At 47.1% G+C, this 16,165-nt stretch overlaps 1 protein-coding gene across 5 annotated transcripts in view; it reads left to right on the forward strand.

Annotated features, from left to right (window-relative positions):
- The window catches only part of LOC144688748 (zinc finger and BTB domain-containing protein 7A-like), a 185,703-nt gene that overhangs the window by 108,079 nt on the left and 61,459 nt on the right, over positions 1-16,165 (forward strand). The window lies entirely within an intron of this gene.

Here is a 16,165-nt window from a genome sequence, read left to right on the forward strand (position 1 = left end):
ATGTGTACATTGACAGCTGCAATGGCTGTACTGTCAGCCTGCAAACATCTTTCTAAATCACTTTTTCCTTACATGAGAGGCAATGACTGTAAATAGCATTTTTCACCTCCTGAGGCGTCCAACATGCGTCACAGCTGGTGAAGTATATTTTGAAGTGTCATCACTATTGTTATGTAGGCAAAAGTGCTGGCCAATTTGTGCACAGTTAAGATCCCACAAACAGCAAAAAGCAGATTGCTTTTTACTTTAGTGAAGTTGTTTGAGGGATAAGTATTGGCCAGGACGTTGGGAGAATTCCCCTGATCTTCAAATAGTGGATCTTTTATGTCCAGTTCAGTAGGAACACATCTCGTCCAAAAGGTGGTGTCTCCAACAGTGCACCACTCAGTGCCTGCCTAGATAATATGCTCGTGTCTGGTGTGGGACCTGAATCAGCATTCAGAGACAAGAATGTTGCCAACAGATCCAACTCTGACACAGCAGGCACTAATCTAAATGCTGGAACCCCATACAGCCAACACTAGCACAGGTCCATTTTTCAGGAGCCTTGTGATCTGCTGTTGGATTATCCACCTCCCGTTCCTCATTCAATGTGGAGAAGAGCCCATCTTGGGGTACCTGAAGGGCTTAAGGGGGCTCACACGGGATGGGTGGTATGGTGAAAGCGATACAGTAAAGTCAATTTGTTTATTTGCCCAGGACTCAACTGGTTTTGCATTACAAGCTAAGAGGATCAAGAAAATGATAGTCCTAGATTGGATTTTCAGCCGTTGGCATTGAATCCATCTGCCATTTACCATCTGCTACAATATAAACAGGGTACCTTACTTTCTGTTGTAGGTTTTACATTCTTTCTGATTTTTGCCCTTGCTCTTCTAAAGGATGGTGATGTGTTTGGGTGCAGTTCTGGTAGCCCTCTGGCTTTTCACTGAGTGGCTGTGACCCTGGGTAGTGTGCGTCAACAGTTACATGGGGCATCGGAGCCCCAACCGACTTTCGGTTGTGGCTGTTGCTGGCAAACTTAACTTGCCAAGTTGCTCAAACAATTTGATACAACTGCACTTGGTACTAACCACTTGCTAGGCTGCAAAAGTTGATCACAGTGGTAGGACATGAGAAGCGCCTTGATACATTTCACTGCATTCAAAGTGCTGTATAAATGCAAGTTGTTGTTGTTGTTGTCATACACAAATCAGACTGGGCAGGGGTTGCAGCTTACCTCCCCTAAAAGACAGTGAACTATTTGGATTTTTTATGACAATCCAACAGCCTCATGGTCATTTTTACTGATACCAGGTTAATTTTTAACTGTATTCAAATCTCAAACTGTTATAGTGTGATTTGAGCTCTCATTCTGTGGGTTACTAGTCCAGTAACAAAACCACTACACTCCTATGCTCGCTTCAACCAGCTGCATTGGTGCCTGCCATTGATGGCCCGGCTCCAGTTACCCTGTGGTAATGGAGCCTGTGAAAGCTGTGCCCCGTAGCCATGGTCAGATAGCTGAATCAAGCCTTGGCCATATGCTTGGCACCTTGATGGGTATGGCTGATCGGGTACACAGGCTAACCACCCTTTCATGAAGCATGGCATACTGTAATTGGAATTCTTCAGAAGAACTATCTAACATGATTCTAAATCAGATGTTTGCTTAACTTTGTGTGGTCTTTAAGTCTGGTGCCCAGATTCCTTTGGAATAGGGGTGTTTTCAGAACTCTATGTCTGCCTCTGCAGGTATTATTGGGAGGTAACCTATCTGACCCGATCATCATTCTACTGCTGGTGTCCTCTTTGTTCTCACCTTCCAAAAATGTCAGCTAGGTGGATTCCCATTGGTGCAAGTCGTGGAGCTGGGAGGAGGTGCGGAAACAAAACTTAGAATAATTCATTCAAAGTGCCAACAGAGGAAATGAAAATTAATTTATTTGTGCTGTTTGAGTAAACCACTACCTGCACCTGATTCTCCCCAACACCACTGCCTGTTTCACAGGCATTGGTTGAAACCAATGCCAGACCAGGAAATGGTATGCAGGATGTCCCCACCCACCCATATTCCTGTTTGTTTGAGCTGGATGCTTCCCCTGGATGCTGGCAATGATGGTGGGAAAAAGGGGCAGAAACTAAAGTGGGCTGAGTACTGGTTGACCACTTCTTTGGCTCATTTTCCAATCCAATGTAAATCTAAACCCATTTACATGACTAAAATGGGAGATCTGGTTTGGAACTTGTAGGTTCTGATATCCATACAATTTCCAAGAAGTCATTCAGACCCAGGAAGGAGCCTTTTTTTTTTTACCTACATGCCCTCAATTAAGGAAGTGGGAAAGTTTGAGAATATATTGATGCTGAATCTGTCAAAATGATCTTTATCTATTATACAACGAAGTGTGGTTGTCCTTGTAAAAAATATATTTTGTAGAGGGTATCGCCTCAGTGTGAGATCCCTTAGCAAACTGGGTTTCATTTGCTTGCAGAGTCACATTATGAAGTGAAACCTGTCAAAAAGCACCAAATAATAAACTTGCGTGTGACTTTGGAGAAGATTTCCACTGACCCATTAAGTGTGGTGAAATCAGAAAAGTTGTGTTTACACTTTCGCTACAGCAGCATTGCACCTTCACTGTGACTAAATAATACTGGTTCGCCCTCCTCAAAACCCTGTCATGAAGTAAATGGGCAGAAGCTCATAACTCTGTGCCTCTCTGTCCATCTAACCAAGCCCGGTTAGCCAGCACAGTTTGCTTTACTCACCAAATGAAAACAAAATGCCAGGTGGTGAAGTTGCACTTCAGTGTTGTTAAATACATCTTTTCATTCTTTCTGCTCTCCTCACTTTGTTCCGACCCCTCCAGATTTATGATTAGCACCTTATGCTTTCTTGAAATTCTGAAGGAAGTGTTTTCCTCGAGGAAAGTTAAACAATGTTTATCATTATAGTGTCAGTACAAAAGCAGCTGTACACCCCTCCCTCTCTCTCTCTCTCTCTCTCCACTTTCCAGAAAAATGGTTTAAAGCTGCTTTTATAATCGCACTCTTATTTCCAATTCCAGAAAATCCTGTTTTGGAGGAAGTTCCCAGCTTTGACACTTTTTATTAATTCTCAGGATGTGGGTGTTGCTTGCAAGGCTGGTATTTATTGCCCATCCCTGGATTACAATAGACTTGCTTAGCCAGTTCAGGAGGTTCAGTTAAGCATGGAACCACATTGTTATGGCACCAATCACATATGGGCCAGACTGGCTAAAGGCAGGTTTCCATAAGACCATAAGATATAGGAGCAGAAATTAGGCCATTCGGCCCATCGAATCTGCTCTGCCATTCAATCATGGCTGGTAAGTTTCTTAACCCCATTCTCCCGCCTTCTCCCCATAACCTTTGATCCCCTTACCAGTCAAGAACCTATCTATCTCGGTCTTACATACACTCAATGACCTGGCCTCCACAGCCTTCTGTGGCAATGAATTCCATAGATTCACCACTCTCTGGCTAAAGAAGTTTCTCCTCTCTCTGTTCTAAAAGGTCTTCCCTTTACTCTGAGGCTGTGCCCTAGGGTCCGAGTCTCTCCTACTAATGGAAACATCTTCCCCATGTCCACTCTATCCAGGCCTTTCAGTATTCTGTAAGTTTCTGTAAATCAGATCCCCCCCCTCATCCTTCTAAACTCCATCGAGTATAGACCCAAAGTCCTCAAACGTTCCTCATATGTTAAGCCTTTCATTCCTGGGATCATTCTCGTGAACCTCCTCTGGACCCTCTCCAGGGCCAGAACATCCTTCCTGAGATACGGGGCCCAAAATTGCTCACAATATTCTAATTGTGGTCTGACCAGAGCCTTATAAAGCCTCAGCAGCACATCCCACATTTATATTCTAGTCCTCTCGAAATAAATGCCAACATTGCATTTGCCTTCCTAACTACCGACTCAACCTGCAAGTTAACCTTAAGAGAATCCTGGACTAGGACTCCCAAGTCCCTTTGCACTCCAGATTTCTGAATTCTCTCCCCATTTAGAAAATAGTCTATGCCTCTTTTCTTCCTACCAAAGTGCATGACCTCACACTTCCCCATATTGTATTCCATCTGCCACTTCTTTGCCCATCCTTCTAACCTGTCCAAATCCTTCTGCAGCCTCCCTGCCTCCTCAATACTACATGTCCCTCCACCTATCTTTGTATCATCTGCAAACTTAGCCAGGATGCCCTCAGTTCCTTCATCTAAATCATTAATGTATAAAGTGAAAAGTTGTGGTCCCAACACTGACCCCTGCCGAACTCCACTAGTCACCGGCCGCCATCCTGAGAAGGACCCCCTTATCCCCACTCTCTGCCTTCTGCCAGACAGCCAATCTTCTATCCATGCTAGTACCCTGCCTCTAACACCATGGGCTCTTATCTTACTGAGCAGTCTCCTGTGCAGCACCTTGTCAAAGGCCTTCTGGAAGTCCAAGTAGATAACATCCATTGGCTCTCCTTTGTCTAACCTACTCGTTACCTCCTCAAAGAATTCTAACAGATTTGTCAGGCATGACCTCCCCTTGATGAAACCATGCTGTCTTTGCCCAATTTTACCATGCACTTCCAAGTATTCTGAAATCTCATCCTTAATAATGGACTCTAAAATCTTACCAACGACCGAGGTCAGGCTAATCGGCCTGTAATTTCCTGTCTTTTGGCCTCTCTCTCTTCTGTTAGGGGGGTTACATTAGCGATTTTCCAGTCCTCTGGGACCCTCCCTGACTCGGGTGATTCCTGAAAGATCACCACTAACGCCTCCACTATCTCTTCAGCGATCTCCTTCAGAACTCTGGCGTGCAATCCATCTGGTCCAGGTGATTTATCCGCCTTCAGACCTTTCAGTTTTCCTAGCACCTTCTCTTTGGTAATGGCCACCATACTCACCTCTGCCCCCCGACTCTCTTGAACTTTGGGGATGTTACTCGTGTCTTCCACCGTGAAGACTGATGCAAAGTACCTATTCAGTTCGTCCGCCATTTCTTTGTTCCCCACTACTATTTCTCCAGCGTCATTTTCCAGCAGCCCAATGTCCACTTTTGCCTCTCTATTACCCTTTATATATTTAAAAAAAAACTCTCGCAATCTTCTTTTATATTACTGGCTAGTTTATCCTCATATTTAATCTTCTCCCTCCTTATTTCTTTTTTAGTTGTCCTCTGTTAGTCTTTGTAGGCTTCCCAATCCCCTGGTTTCCCACTGCTCTTCGTCGCATTGTATGCTTTCTCTTTAGCTTTTATGCTGTCCCTGACTTCCTTGTCAGCCTTGATTGCCTCGTCCTCCCTGTAGTATGCTTCTTCTTCCTAGGGATGAATTTTTGCTGTGTCTCCCAAATTACTCCCAGAAACTCCTGCCATTGCTGTTCCACTGTCTTTCCTGCTAGGCTCATTTCCCAGTCAGTTCTGGCCAGCTCCTCCCTCATGCCTCTGTAGTTGCCTTTATTCAACTGTAATACCATTACATCTGATTCCAGCTTTTTCCTCTCATTGCAGGGTAAATTCTATCATATTATGGTCACTTCCTCCTAAGGGTTCCTTCACCTTAAACTCCCTTATCAAATATGCCTCATTACACATCACTAGTGGGCTCCACCAGAAGCTGCTCCAAAAAGCCATCTCGTAGACATTCCACAAATTCCTTTTCTTGGGATCCACTACCAACCTGATTTTCCCAGTCTACCTGCATATTGAAATCCCCCATGATCACTGTAACCTTGCCTTTCTTACACGCCTTTTCTATCTCCTGGTGTATCTTATGCCCCACATCCTGACTACTGTTCGGAGGCCTGTACATAACTCCCATTATGGTTTTTTTACCTTTGCGGTTCCTCAACTCTACCCACACAGATTCTACATCATCTGACCGTACGTCATTTCTTGCTATCAAATTAATTTCATTTCTTACTAACAAAGCAACCCCACCCCCTCTGCCAACCTGCCTATCTTTTCGATAGGATGTATATCCTTGGATATTTAGCTCCCAGTCCTGATCCCCTTGCAGCCATGTCTCCGTGATGCCCACCACATCATACCTGCCAATTTCAATCTGCGCCACAAGTTCATTTACCTTTTTTCGTATACTGCATGCATTCAGATACAACACCTTCAATCCTGTATTTCCCGTCCCCTTTCTCATTGTCGTCCCTTTATCTGATGTGCTTGAAGTTAGATTCCTAGCCCTTTCCAAACACTCTGTCCTATTTTGTGTTCTGGAGACTTTAATAGCCTCCCCTGGGCTCTCCTTTCTTTTCAGTTTTTTCATAATTTTCCATGAAGTTGAATCCACCCCTCAACACGCTAACCTGCTGCTTTGTTTCCCATTAGTCATACTTCTTGGAGTTTTACCCTTCCCTCCCCCCCTCCACTTTCTAGTTTAAAGTCCTGTTGACCACCCTATTTATCCTTTTCGCTAGAACATTGGTCCCAGATCGGTTCGACTGGAGACCGTCCCAACGGTACAGATCCCTCCTGTTCCAATACTGATGCTAGTGCCCCACGAAATGGAACCCCACTTTTCCGCACCACTCCTTTAGCCACGTGTTTACTTCCCTTATTCTCGCGTCCCTATGCCAATTTGCACGTGGCTTGGGTAGTAATCCGGAGATTATAACCCTTCAGGACCTTTTGTTTAATTTAGTTCCTAGTTCCTGATAATCCCCAAACAGGTCCTCTTTCCTAGTCTTACCTATGTTATTTGTCCCGACGTGGACCACAACAACTGGATGCTCCCCCTCCCTCTCCAATATCCTTTCAAGCCGGTCAGAGATGTCCCTCACCCTGTTTCCTTCATAAGACATAAGAACATAAGAAATAGGTGCAGGAGTAGGCCATTTGGCCCCTCAGCCCTGCTCTGCTTTTCAGTAAGATTGTGACTGATATGATTGTGGCCTTAACTCTACCTTCCTACCAGCCGCCATCATCCGCACCCCCACCCCCCCCAATAACTCTTGACTACCTTGTTTCAATAAGATCACTTCTCATCCTTCTAATCTCCAATGAGTATCGGCCCAGCCTGCTCAGTCTGTCTTCATATGACAACCCCTTTATCCAGGAATAAACCTAGTGACCCTCCTCTGAACTGCCACCAATGCAAGTACATCCCGCCTTAAGTAAGGAGACCAAAACTGTACGCAGTATTCTAGGTATATATGAATCACAATAAGTTAGGATGCTGGTGCAGCATGTAATTTGGAAGGCAAATGGAATGTTGGCTTTTATTGCAAGGAGGCTGGAGTATACAAGTTGGGAAGTCTTGGGCATTGGTGAGACCACACCTCAAGTACTGTTTACAGTATCAAGCCTGCTCCACCATTCAACTAGATCATGGCTGATCTTCTACCTCAATGCCATTTCCCTGCACTGTCCCCATATCTCTTGATGTCTTTAATACGTAGAAATTTATCGATCTGTCTTGAACATACTCAGTGACTGACCCTCCACAGCCTTCTGGGATAAAGAAATCTAAAGATTCGCCACCCTCTGAGTGAAGAAATTTATCCTTTACCTGAGACCTAAATGGCCTACCCCTTATTCTGAGACTGTGTTACCTGCTTCTTGACACCCTAGCCCCAGCCAGGGGAATCCTTCCTGCATCTACTGTGTCAAGCCATGTAAGTATGTTTCAATGAGAATCACCTCTCACTCTTCTGAACTCTAGAGAATGCAGACCCAATCTCTTCAATCTGTCTGCAAAGGACAATCCTGCCATTCCAAGAATCAGCCTGGTGTACCTTTGTTGCATTTTTCTATGGCCAGTATATTCTTCCTTGTGTAAGGAGACCAAAACTGTACACTCTGCTCCAGGTGCAATCTCACCAAGCCTCTATATAATTGCAGCAAGACCTCTTTACTCCTGCACTCAAATCCTTTTGCAATGAAGGCCAACATACCACTTGCCTTCCTAATTGCTTGCTGCACCTGCCTGTTAGCTCATGAACATCGACACCCAGGTCCCTTTGGACATGAACACTTCCTAATCTCTCGCCATTTAAAAAATACTCTGCATTTCTGTTTTTCCTACCAAAAAGTGGCTAATTTCACATGTTTCCACATTAAATTCCATCAGCCATCTTCTTGCCCACTCATTCAGCCTACCTAAATCCTCCTGAAACCTCTGCATCCTCTTCACAACTCACATTCCCACCTAGTTTTGTGTTATCATCAAACTTGGATATATTACGTTTGGGCCCCACATCCAAATCATTGATATAGATTGTGAATAGCTGGCACCCAAGCACTGTTCCTTATGGCAGGAAGAGCACCAGCAGCAGAGGCCTGGAGAATGACTCAATCTTTAGATTGGAGCACAGCACAGGAAAAAGAAAATGGAAATATTTATACTGTCACAGCCAACACCTAATTAAGAAAAATCAATATGATCTTCAGTTTTCCTTTGAACAAGTGGCTGTAACCTCCCAAACTTCAGGGCTGTTATTTAACTTACTAATTACTTTCTGTATTTCATTCATTAAACATTGCAGCCCCCTGGGAAATAACACAAGTGCTTTCTGTATCTGATTGGGCCAGTCATGTCTCTAAGTCTTCCTGGTCCCTCCCAATCTTTGTGGCTGCTCACCCTTCCATCACCCCTTTAAATATTTGCTAGGGTGGGTGTTACTGGCAATTATTTTTTTGAAAGTGCAACCTCGGTATTGGTGCAAAGGTACTGTCCTGATTTCTACTAGTCATTTTCTATAGGGAGTGAGGGGGGAGAGAGAACACTTTCACCTTGATGTGACAGCAGTTGATGCTTTCTGCCAAATATCAAAAAGAAACTATTCTCCACCATCAGCCAAAGCCCCATCTGTGTTTCAGTAGAGCTATCAGGCTTCCAAGCTACGGAGATCTTCACCCTGCACGACTCCCGCAAAGGTGGTTATTTTGACGTGACGTTCAAGCGAGTGGCAGACTGCGTCCGGCTCCTGAGGGTGTTCGAGGAGAAGAGAGACCTGCCGGAGATGAAGATCCTGACGGCGGAGCCGCACTTTTCTCTGCCGTTGCAACGGGAACGTGAGGTGATGGTGCATGTGTACAACCCCTTCGTCCCTGTCGCCGACGTGGTCACCTTCCTCACCAGGTACTTCGATAAGGTGGGGAGCGGCACCGAGATTCGAGACGACTTGGGGATCTGGACAGGCAAACGCCTGTTTAAGGTCACGCTAAAGACCGATGGTAAGGGAGCCATTTTCCACCCTCCTTCCAGTTTCGCTATCGGGGGAAACCGTGGCTACCTGGTCTACGCTGGGCAACCCAAGCATTGTCGCTCATGCGGCAAGGCTGGTCATGTGGCGGCCAACTGCAGCGCCTCCCTCTGCAAGATCTGCAAACAGGAAGGGCACCAGACAAAAGACTGCAAACAGGCCAAGTGCTGCAACCTGTGTGGCGAGGCAAGTCACCTCTACAGGACCTGCCCCAAACGCTGCCGTACTTACGCACAGGCAGCCAAAGCCGACCAGGGGGAAGCAGAAGAAATGTTCCGTGTCACTCCAACCACCAAGGCCCCCAGGGAGCTCAACGGGACAAAGGAGGACACAGAGAGAGACAAGGTGGAGAAAGAGATTGAGGCAACAGAGAGCCAATCAACAGCACTACCCCCTGAACCTTCCAGTCCTCAGGACAGCGAATCAATGGAGGAGGAGGCAGCAGTGGAAAAGCAGCAGGGGGAGTGGCGGACGGTGAAGAACAAGAAAAGTAAGAGGGAGCGAAGAAGAAGCAAAGGCGTTTCCCAGAGAAGCGGCAAGAGGCGTCTCCCATCCGACACGGATGACAAGGGCAGCAGCTCTTCGGATGAGGAAGTGCCAGAGCGGCACCGACAGAAGAGGCGGCAAAGCTCCAGGGCGTTGGAGGACGAGACACCCGAGCTCCAGAAAATTGGAGACAACAAGGAGCCCAGCGCACCCCAACTTTGCCTGCAACCTGAGGAGGCCAGTGCACCACAGCCCCTGGAATCTGGGAGCAGTGAGGCAATCATCGCACCCCAGCTCCAGGAAGCCGGGAACAGCAACCCCCCAGAGGGGGTGAGTTTTGGAGAAGCTTCTCCAGCAAAGGTCATCTCAAAACCCGCTCTCTACGTGAACCTCCAGATGCCACTGGAGCAGAACACGGCCAAGGAGATCTACCTCAGCCCATCCAAAGTGAAGGAATTTGAGCTCACTACGGGTATGAAGGAGCAGACTAAAGGTCTGGGACTCTCAGAGACAGTGGGTTTGGTAGGAGAATAAATGCTTTAATATGGGTTTAAAGATTGTATCCATAAATGTGCGTAGCATTAAATCTACTACGCGATGTGTTGCGACCTTGGACTACCTAGCCAAGGTCAAAGCTGACCTGTTGTTTCTGCAGGAGTGTGCGATACCGCACCTCAGCTCCTACAGGCAATGGTCACGATGGTGGTCCCACGGGCCATCGATCTGGTCGGGCGGAAACGACTCTCGTTCCTCCGGCCTGGGTATTCTGCTGCGGGGAGGCAACTTCACCGTCTCCGAGGTCAAGGAGGTGGTGGGCGGGCGACTCCTCGTAGCAGACGTAATGTACAAGAACGCTCCACTCCGGTTAATTAACGTGTACGGCCCGGCACAAGGGGCTGAGCGGCTGGAGGTTTTTCAGCAGCTCCCACTGCTGCTGGCGACCTCCAGGCCGGTCATTCTGGGCGGGGACTTCAACTGCATCATCGATGCGGCTGGACGATCCGGCAGGGCCGGAAGCAGATTGGACGCTACGTCCAGATCCCTGATGGAAACAGTTAAGGATGCCAAGCTGCACGACGTCTTCAGCAACCCTGCAGACGGAGCGCAGCGTAGATACACCTGGTCGCGGCCAGACGGGTCCGTTCGTTCCAGGATAGACTTCCTGTTTGTGTCCCGTGCATTCACAGTCAGATCCACCGACGTCAAGCCGGTGTTCTTCTCTGACCACTGCCTCCTACTGGCGGACTGCCACTTGGAGGAAGACCTGAGGGTGGGCAGGGGGGCATGGAAGCTAAATGTGCAACTGCTGACCCCAGAGAACATTGAGGAGCTCAAGAGGGATTACAAAGGTTGGAGAACCGTGAAACCCCTCTTTGAGTCCCTGACACACTGGTGGGAAGTGATCAAGGGAAGCATCAAGAGGTTTTTCATCCGCAAAGGCACCCAGAAAGCTAGAAAGGAACAGAGGGAAATGTCCCGACTCCAGGAAAAGATGCAGAATCTGCTCCAGCTGCAGTCGATGGGGGTCGATGTCAAGGAGGAGCTCCAAGAGGTGAAGGGCCAGCAAGCCTCGCACTTTGCCTCGGAGGCCTCCAAGATCATCTTCCGTTCCAGAGTCCGCTCCGTGGAGCAGGATGAGACGTGCTCACGTTTCTTCTTCCAAAAGGTACACAGAGAGCGCTCTGTGATCAGCAGCCTGAAGGAAGAAGACGGCTCAGTAAAGTCATCACGGTCCGACATTCTGAGGATCAGCAAATCCTTTTATGCCGGTCTGTATGACGTGAAGCCCACGGACAGCACGGCCTCCCAGTCCTTCCTGTCCTCTATCACGGAGGTCTTAGACCACAGTACGCGGGAGAGCCTAGACAAACCGCTAACTCCTGACGAACTGACTAAGGCCCTCGAGTCCTTCGAGAAGAGTAAAACCCCCGGAAGCGACGGCCTGCCGGCGGAGTTGTATTCGGCTCTGTGGGACTTGATCGGCCCAGACCTGCTAGAAGTGTACGAGAGTATGCTCCTGGCCGGCAGCATGTCAGAATCCATGAGGAAAGGCATCATCACCCTCATCTACAAGCACAAGGGGGAAAGGGAGGAAATTAGAAATTGGCGACCCATTTCACTGTTGAATGTGGACTATAAGATTCTGTCCAAGGTCATCGCCAACCGGGTCAAATCCGCTCTGGAATTGGTGATTCACCCTGACCAGACCTGCTCTGTGCCAGGCAGGAAGATCTCTGACAGCCTGGCGCTGCTCAGGGATACGATTGCCTATGTACAGGACAGGGGTGTGGATACCTGCCTCATCAGCTTGGATCAGGAGAAGGCCTTTGACAGAATATCGCACACCTACATGGGGGATGTGCTCTCCAAAATGGGCTTTGGGGAGGGAATTCGAAATTGGATCCAACTGCTCTACACTAACATCAGTAGCGCAGTCTCAATCAATGGGTGGGAAACAGATAGCTTTCCGATTAAATCTGGAGTCAGGCAGGGCTGTCCTCTCTCGCCTGCCCTTTTCGTGTGCTGCATAGAACCCTTTGCCGAGTCCATCAGGAAGGATCCGGGCATAAGAGGAGTGACGATCCCAGGCAGTGGAGGCACTCAGGTAAAAGCCTCCCTGTACATGGACGACGTCGCCGTTTTCTGCTCGGATCCGCTGTCGGTGCGCAGACTGATGCACGTCTGCGACCAGTTCGAACTGGCCTCGGGAGCCAAGGTAAATCGTGGGAAGAGCGAGGCCATGTTCTTTGGGAACTGGGCTGACCGATCCTTTGTCCCCTTCACTGTCAGGGCTGACGGCCTGAAGGTGCTGGGGATATGGTTCGGAGGGACCGGGGCATGCGTTAGAAATTGGAAGGAGCGAGTGGCTATGGTGAAAAGGAAACTGGGCATGTGGGAGCGACGCTCCCTCTCCATTGCGGGTAAGAACCTGGTCATCAGGTGTGAGGTACTCTCGCTGTTGCTGTACGTGGCGCAGGTCTGGCCCATTCCACACTCCTGCGCGATGGCGATCACTCGAGCCATCTTCCGCTTTATCTGGAGGTCGAAAATGGATCGTGTCTGCAGGGACGCGATGTACAAGCCTCTAGATAAAGGGGGAAAAAACGTGCCCAACATCGCCCTCATACTGATGGCCACCTTTGTGTGTGGCTGCATCAAGCGGTGCGTAGACCCTCAGTACGCAAACACCAAGTGCCACTACGTGCTGAGGTTCTACCTGTCCCCGGTGTTGCGAAGGATGGGTCTGGCCACGCTGCCGCGGAACGCTCCAAGTAGTTGGACCGTGCCGTACCACCTGTCCCTGGTGGAAAAATTTATGCAGAAAAACACCTTTGACCACAAGTCCATCAGGCAGTGGTCAGCACGTAACGTCCTAGAGGCCCTGAGGGAAAAGGAGAGGGTGGACCCTGTGGGATGGTTCCCCGAGCAGACTGTCAAAGTCATTTGGCAGAATGCCTCATCGCCAGAACTTTCCAACAAGCACCAAGACGTAGCTTGGCTGGTGGTGAGAAAGGCCCTCCCCGTCAGATCCTTCCTACACGCCAGGAGTCTCACCCCCTCTGCACGTTGCCCTCGAGGTGGCTGTGGTGGGGAAGAGACCGTTGTTCACCTCCTTGTGGATTGTGCCTTTGCAAAGAAAGTCTGGAGAGAGATGCAGTGGTTGCTGTCGAGGTTCATCCCGAGCAGTTCTGTGACACAGGACTCTGTGCTCTACGGGCTGTTCCCAGGGACACACACCGAGACAAACATCGACTGCAGCTGGAGGATCATCAACTCGGTGAAAGACGCGCTTTGGTCTGCCCGAAACTTGTTGGTCTTCCAGCACAAAGAGTTGTCCCCGACCGATTGTTGCGGACTGGCACAATCCAAAGTCCAGGACTACGTGCTGAGGGACGCACTAAAGCTTGGGGCAGCTGCCGCCAAGGCGCAATGGGGAAGGGTCGCTGTCTAAGACCTTTCTACCACAGCGCACTGAGAGACTGGGAACTGTTTAGAGCCCCTCGGGCTGTACAGATCAAAATGAAAGGCTGTAAATGATTGTAATATTGTTTGTACTGATGCACCTGGTGATACATTTTGTAAAAGTTTAACCTGGATTGTACCCTTGTAATGTTGTTTTTGAAATGGTTTTGAATGTGATTGAAGATTTTTTATGAATAAAGTATATTTTTACAAAAAAAAAAAGAGCTATCAGGCTGTCACTGCATCAAAAATGGTCTAAACATAACAACTGGATTGTGTTAACGCCTGGGTTCTCAAACTGGGGCCTATAGACCATAGATGCTACATGATGGAAAACCAGTAGACTCGTAGGGTCAACAGGTTTTTACCCTGTGCTTGTGTTAGCCTTGGCTCAGTGGTAGCACTCTTGCCTCTTGAGTCAGAAGATTGTTGATTCAAACAAGCTTTTAGGCTGACACTCCAATGCAATGCTGAGGGAATGCTGCATTTTCAGAAATGCTGTCTTTCAGCTGAGACCTTAAAGTCCTGTCTGCCTACTCGGGTGGAGATAAGAGGCCTCTTCTCATGGCAGAGCAAGATGTTCTCCTGATTTGCTACCGCCCCCCACTCTCCAGTCAACATCACCAAAAGCAGATTAACTGATCATTGATTTATTTGTTGTCCATGTGACCTTACTGTGTGCATATTTGTTCCTGGGTTTCCAGCGTTTCACTTCAAAGATGGTTTTAAAGTGCAATTGGAGTCCTGAGGTCACAAAGTGCTGTATAAATGCAAGTTTTTTTTTCAACTAGCTCATTGTTGCTTTATATTAACTGAAAAAACATTTTCCGCAAGAGGACTGTTTTCACTTGGGCTGCTGAGATGGCATTTCAGAAGCTGAGACAGGAAAATCAGGACAGGTTCAAAATGTCTATAATGGAAAGTGCTGATGGGAAGATGAAGGTAAACCACAACTGGTACCTTTTTCTCTCCCCTGTTGAGGTTGGTGAAGCAGAGAAATCGTTTGCTGGGTGGGGAGAGTAACCTTTTGAAGTTAATAACTTGGAACAGTTTGAGAGTGACATTGCAATGTGTAGGTTTGAAAAACCCAAGTATCTGATTTTGGTGACCTCACCAAAACGCCCACATGGGAGTTTTTTGGTTTAGTTATTTTTATAACATGACCAGTTACAAAATAAAGTTAATTTGATGCATCGGCTAACACAACCAAACCAACGTGCTTCTGATCCACCAGCTAATAATCTGTGATAAGGCATCAATATTTTAGATTGCAGTGTAGGTGCTGTTGGCCTGTGTCTCGCCTCAACTTTCTCGAGGTCTAACTCAGTTCGTCTCAGCATCTTATTTCATGATGATTGCACGTGGTCTTTTCGCCTCTTCTGTGAGTTTTGATTGCCATATCCGAGCAGACACTTGCTCCCAATTTCAATGACTTGACCCTGAATCATGCACCCTATACCCAGAGACAGTGTGATATAGATAGAAACTGATAACACAGCTCCTGGATTATGGACTACGAGTACAATACACATCCATCTTGAGCCATATATCACACATGTCCATGCCTTCAGCTGTAACATGTGCGGCTACTGCAAAAAGTCTACGCCTTGATCTTTTTGATTTGGGACTAAGGGCTTTTTCTAAAGTAATGTATTCAGTGAGGGAATATTAATGACATATGCCAGTGTCATTTTTAGCTCTTGGTGTAGGATTTGTGGAGCAGCACCATATACTATGGTTTTTACTGTAACTGTTTGTCTCTGGCTCTCATTTGGATCTATATTTGCTGCCCCTCAACTGTTTGTAGATGCATAACCTACTTGACAAGTTTTATATATCTATTTCCCCCGGTAATCAACTAGATTAAGTCAATGTTGTCAATCCTCCAGTGTGGGTGTAAACAACGCCTCAATGTTCAGTTATGTGCATCCACCATGATGTGATGCAGGGTGGGGGAATAACAAAGTGAGAAGGGACTAAAACTCCCCACATGCGTTACAAGTTTTATAATGGGTTAATCTAAATTAATCTCTTTTGAGGATTCGGGTGATTATGTTCCTCTGAATCTCGACATGAAACTGCTTATCTATTTGTTCAGTAATTGTCTGCTAGTTTTTTTAACTCTGGGTAGTCCCTCATTTTTAGTTCAATATTTTAGGGAATTGGAGGCAAGAGTTTGACCCCATTTCAAAATGTTCAGTTATAAATGTGCCTAATGTTCATAATTTCATCCCTAATGAAGATGCTTCACTGGTTGCTGTCAGCTTCTGACCTATTGATAGGCAAATTGCATGATTTCATTAGATTACTGAACTTCAATTGATTCAAGTCCCTGTTTCAAAAAATTAAACACACTGCCTTGTTGTCTACCACCAGTACTTCGATCCATTGTGATGTGAAATGTAGATGTTTCATTGAATATTCAGAATATTTCCTCTAACTCCTAGCTGACTGCCAAAGAAGAAATACACTGAAGAAATGTTGATTCAGGGAAACAGTTACTATC

The sequence above is a fragment of the Cetorhinus maximus genome, chromosome 13 (assembly GCF_964194155.1).
Source record: "Cetorhinus maximus chromosome 13, sCetMax3.hap1.1, whole genome shotgun sequence".
Classification (NCBI taxonomy): domain Eukaryota; kingdom Metazoa; phylum Chordata; class Chondrichthyes; order Lamniformes; family Cetorhinidae; genus Cetorhinus; species Cetorhinus maximus.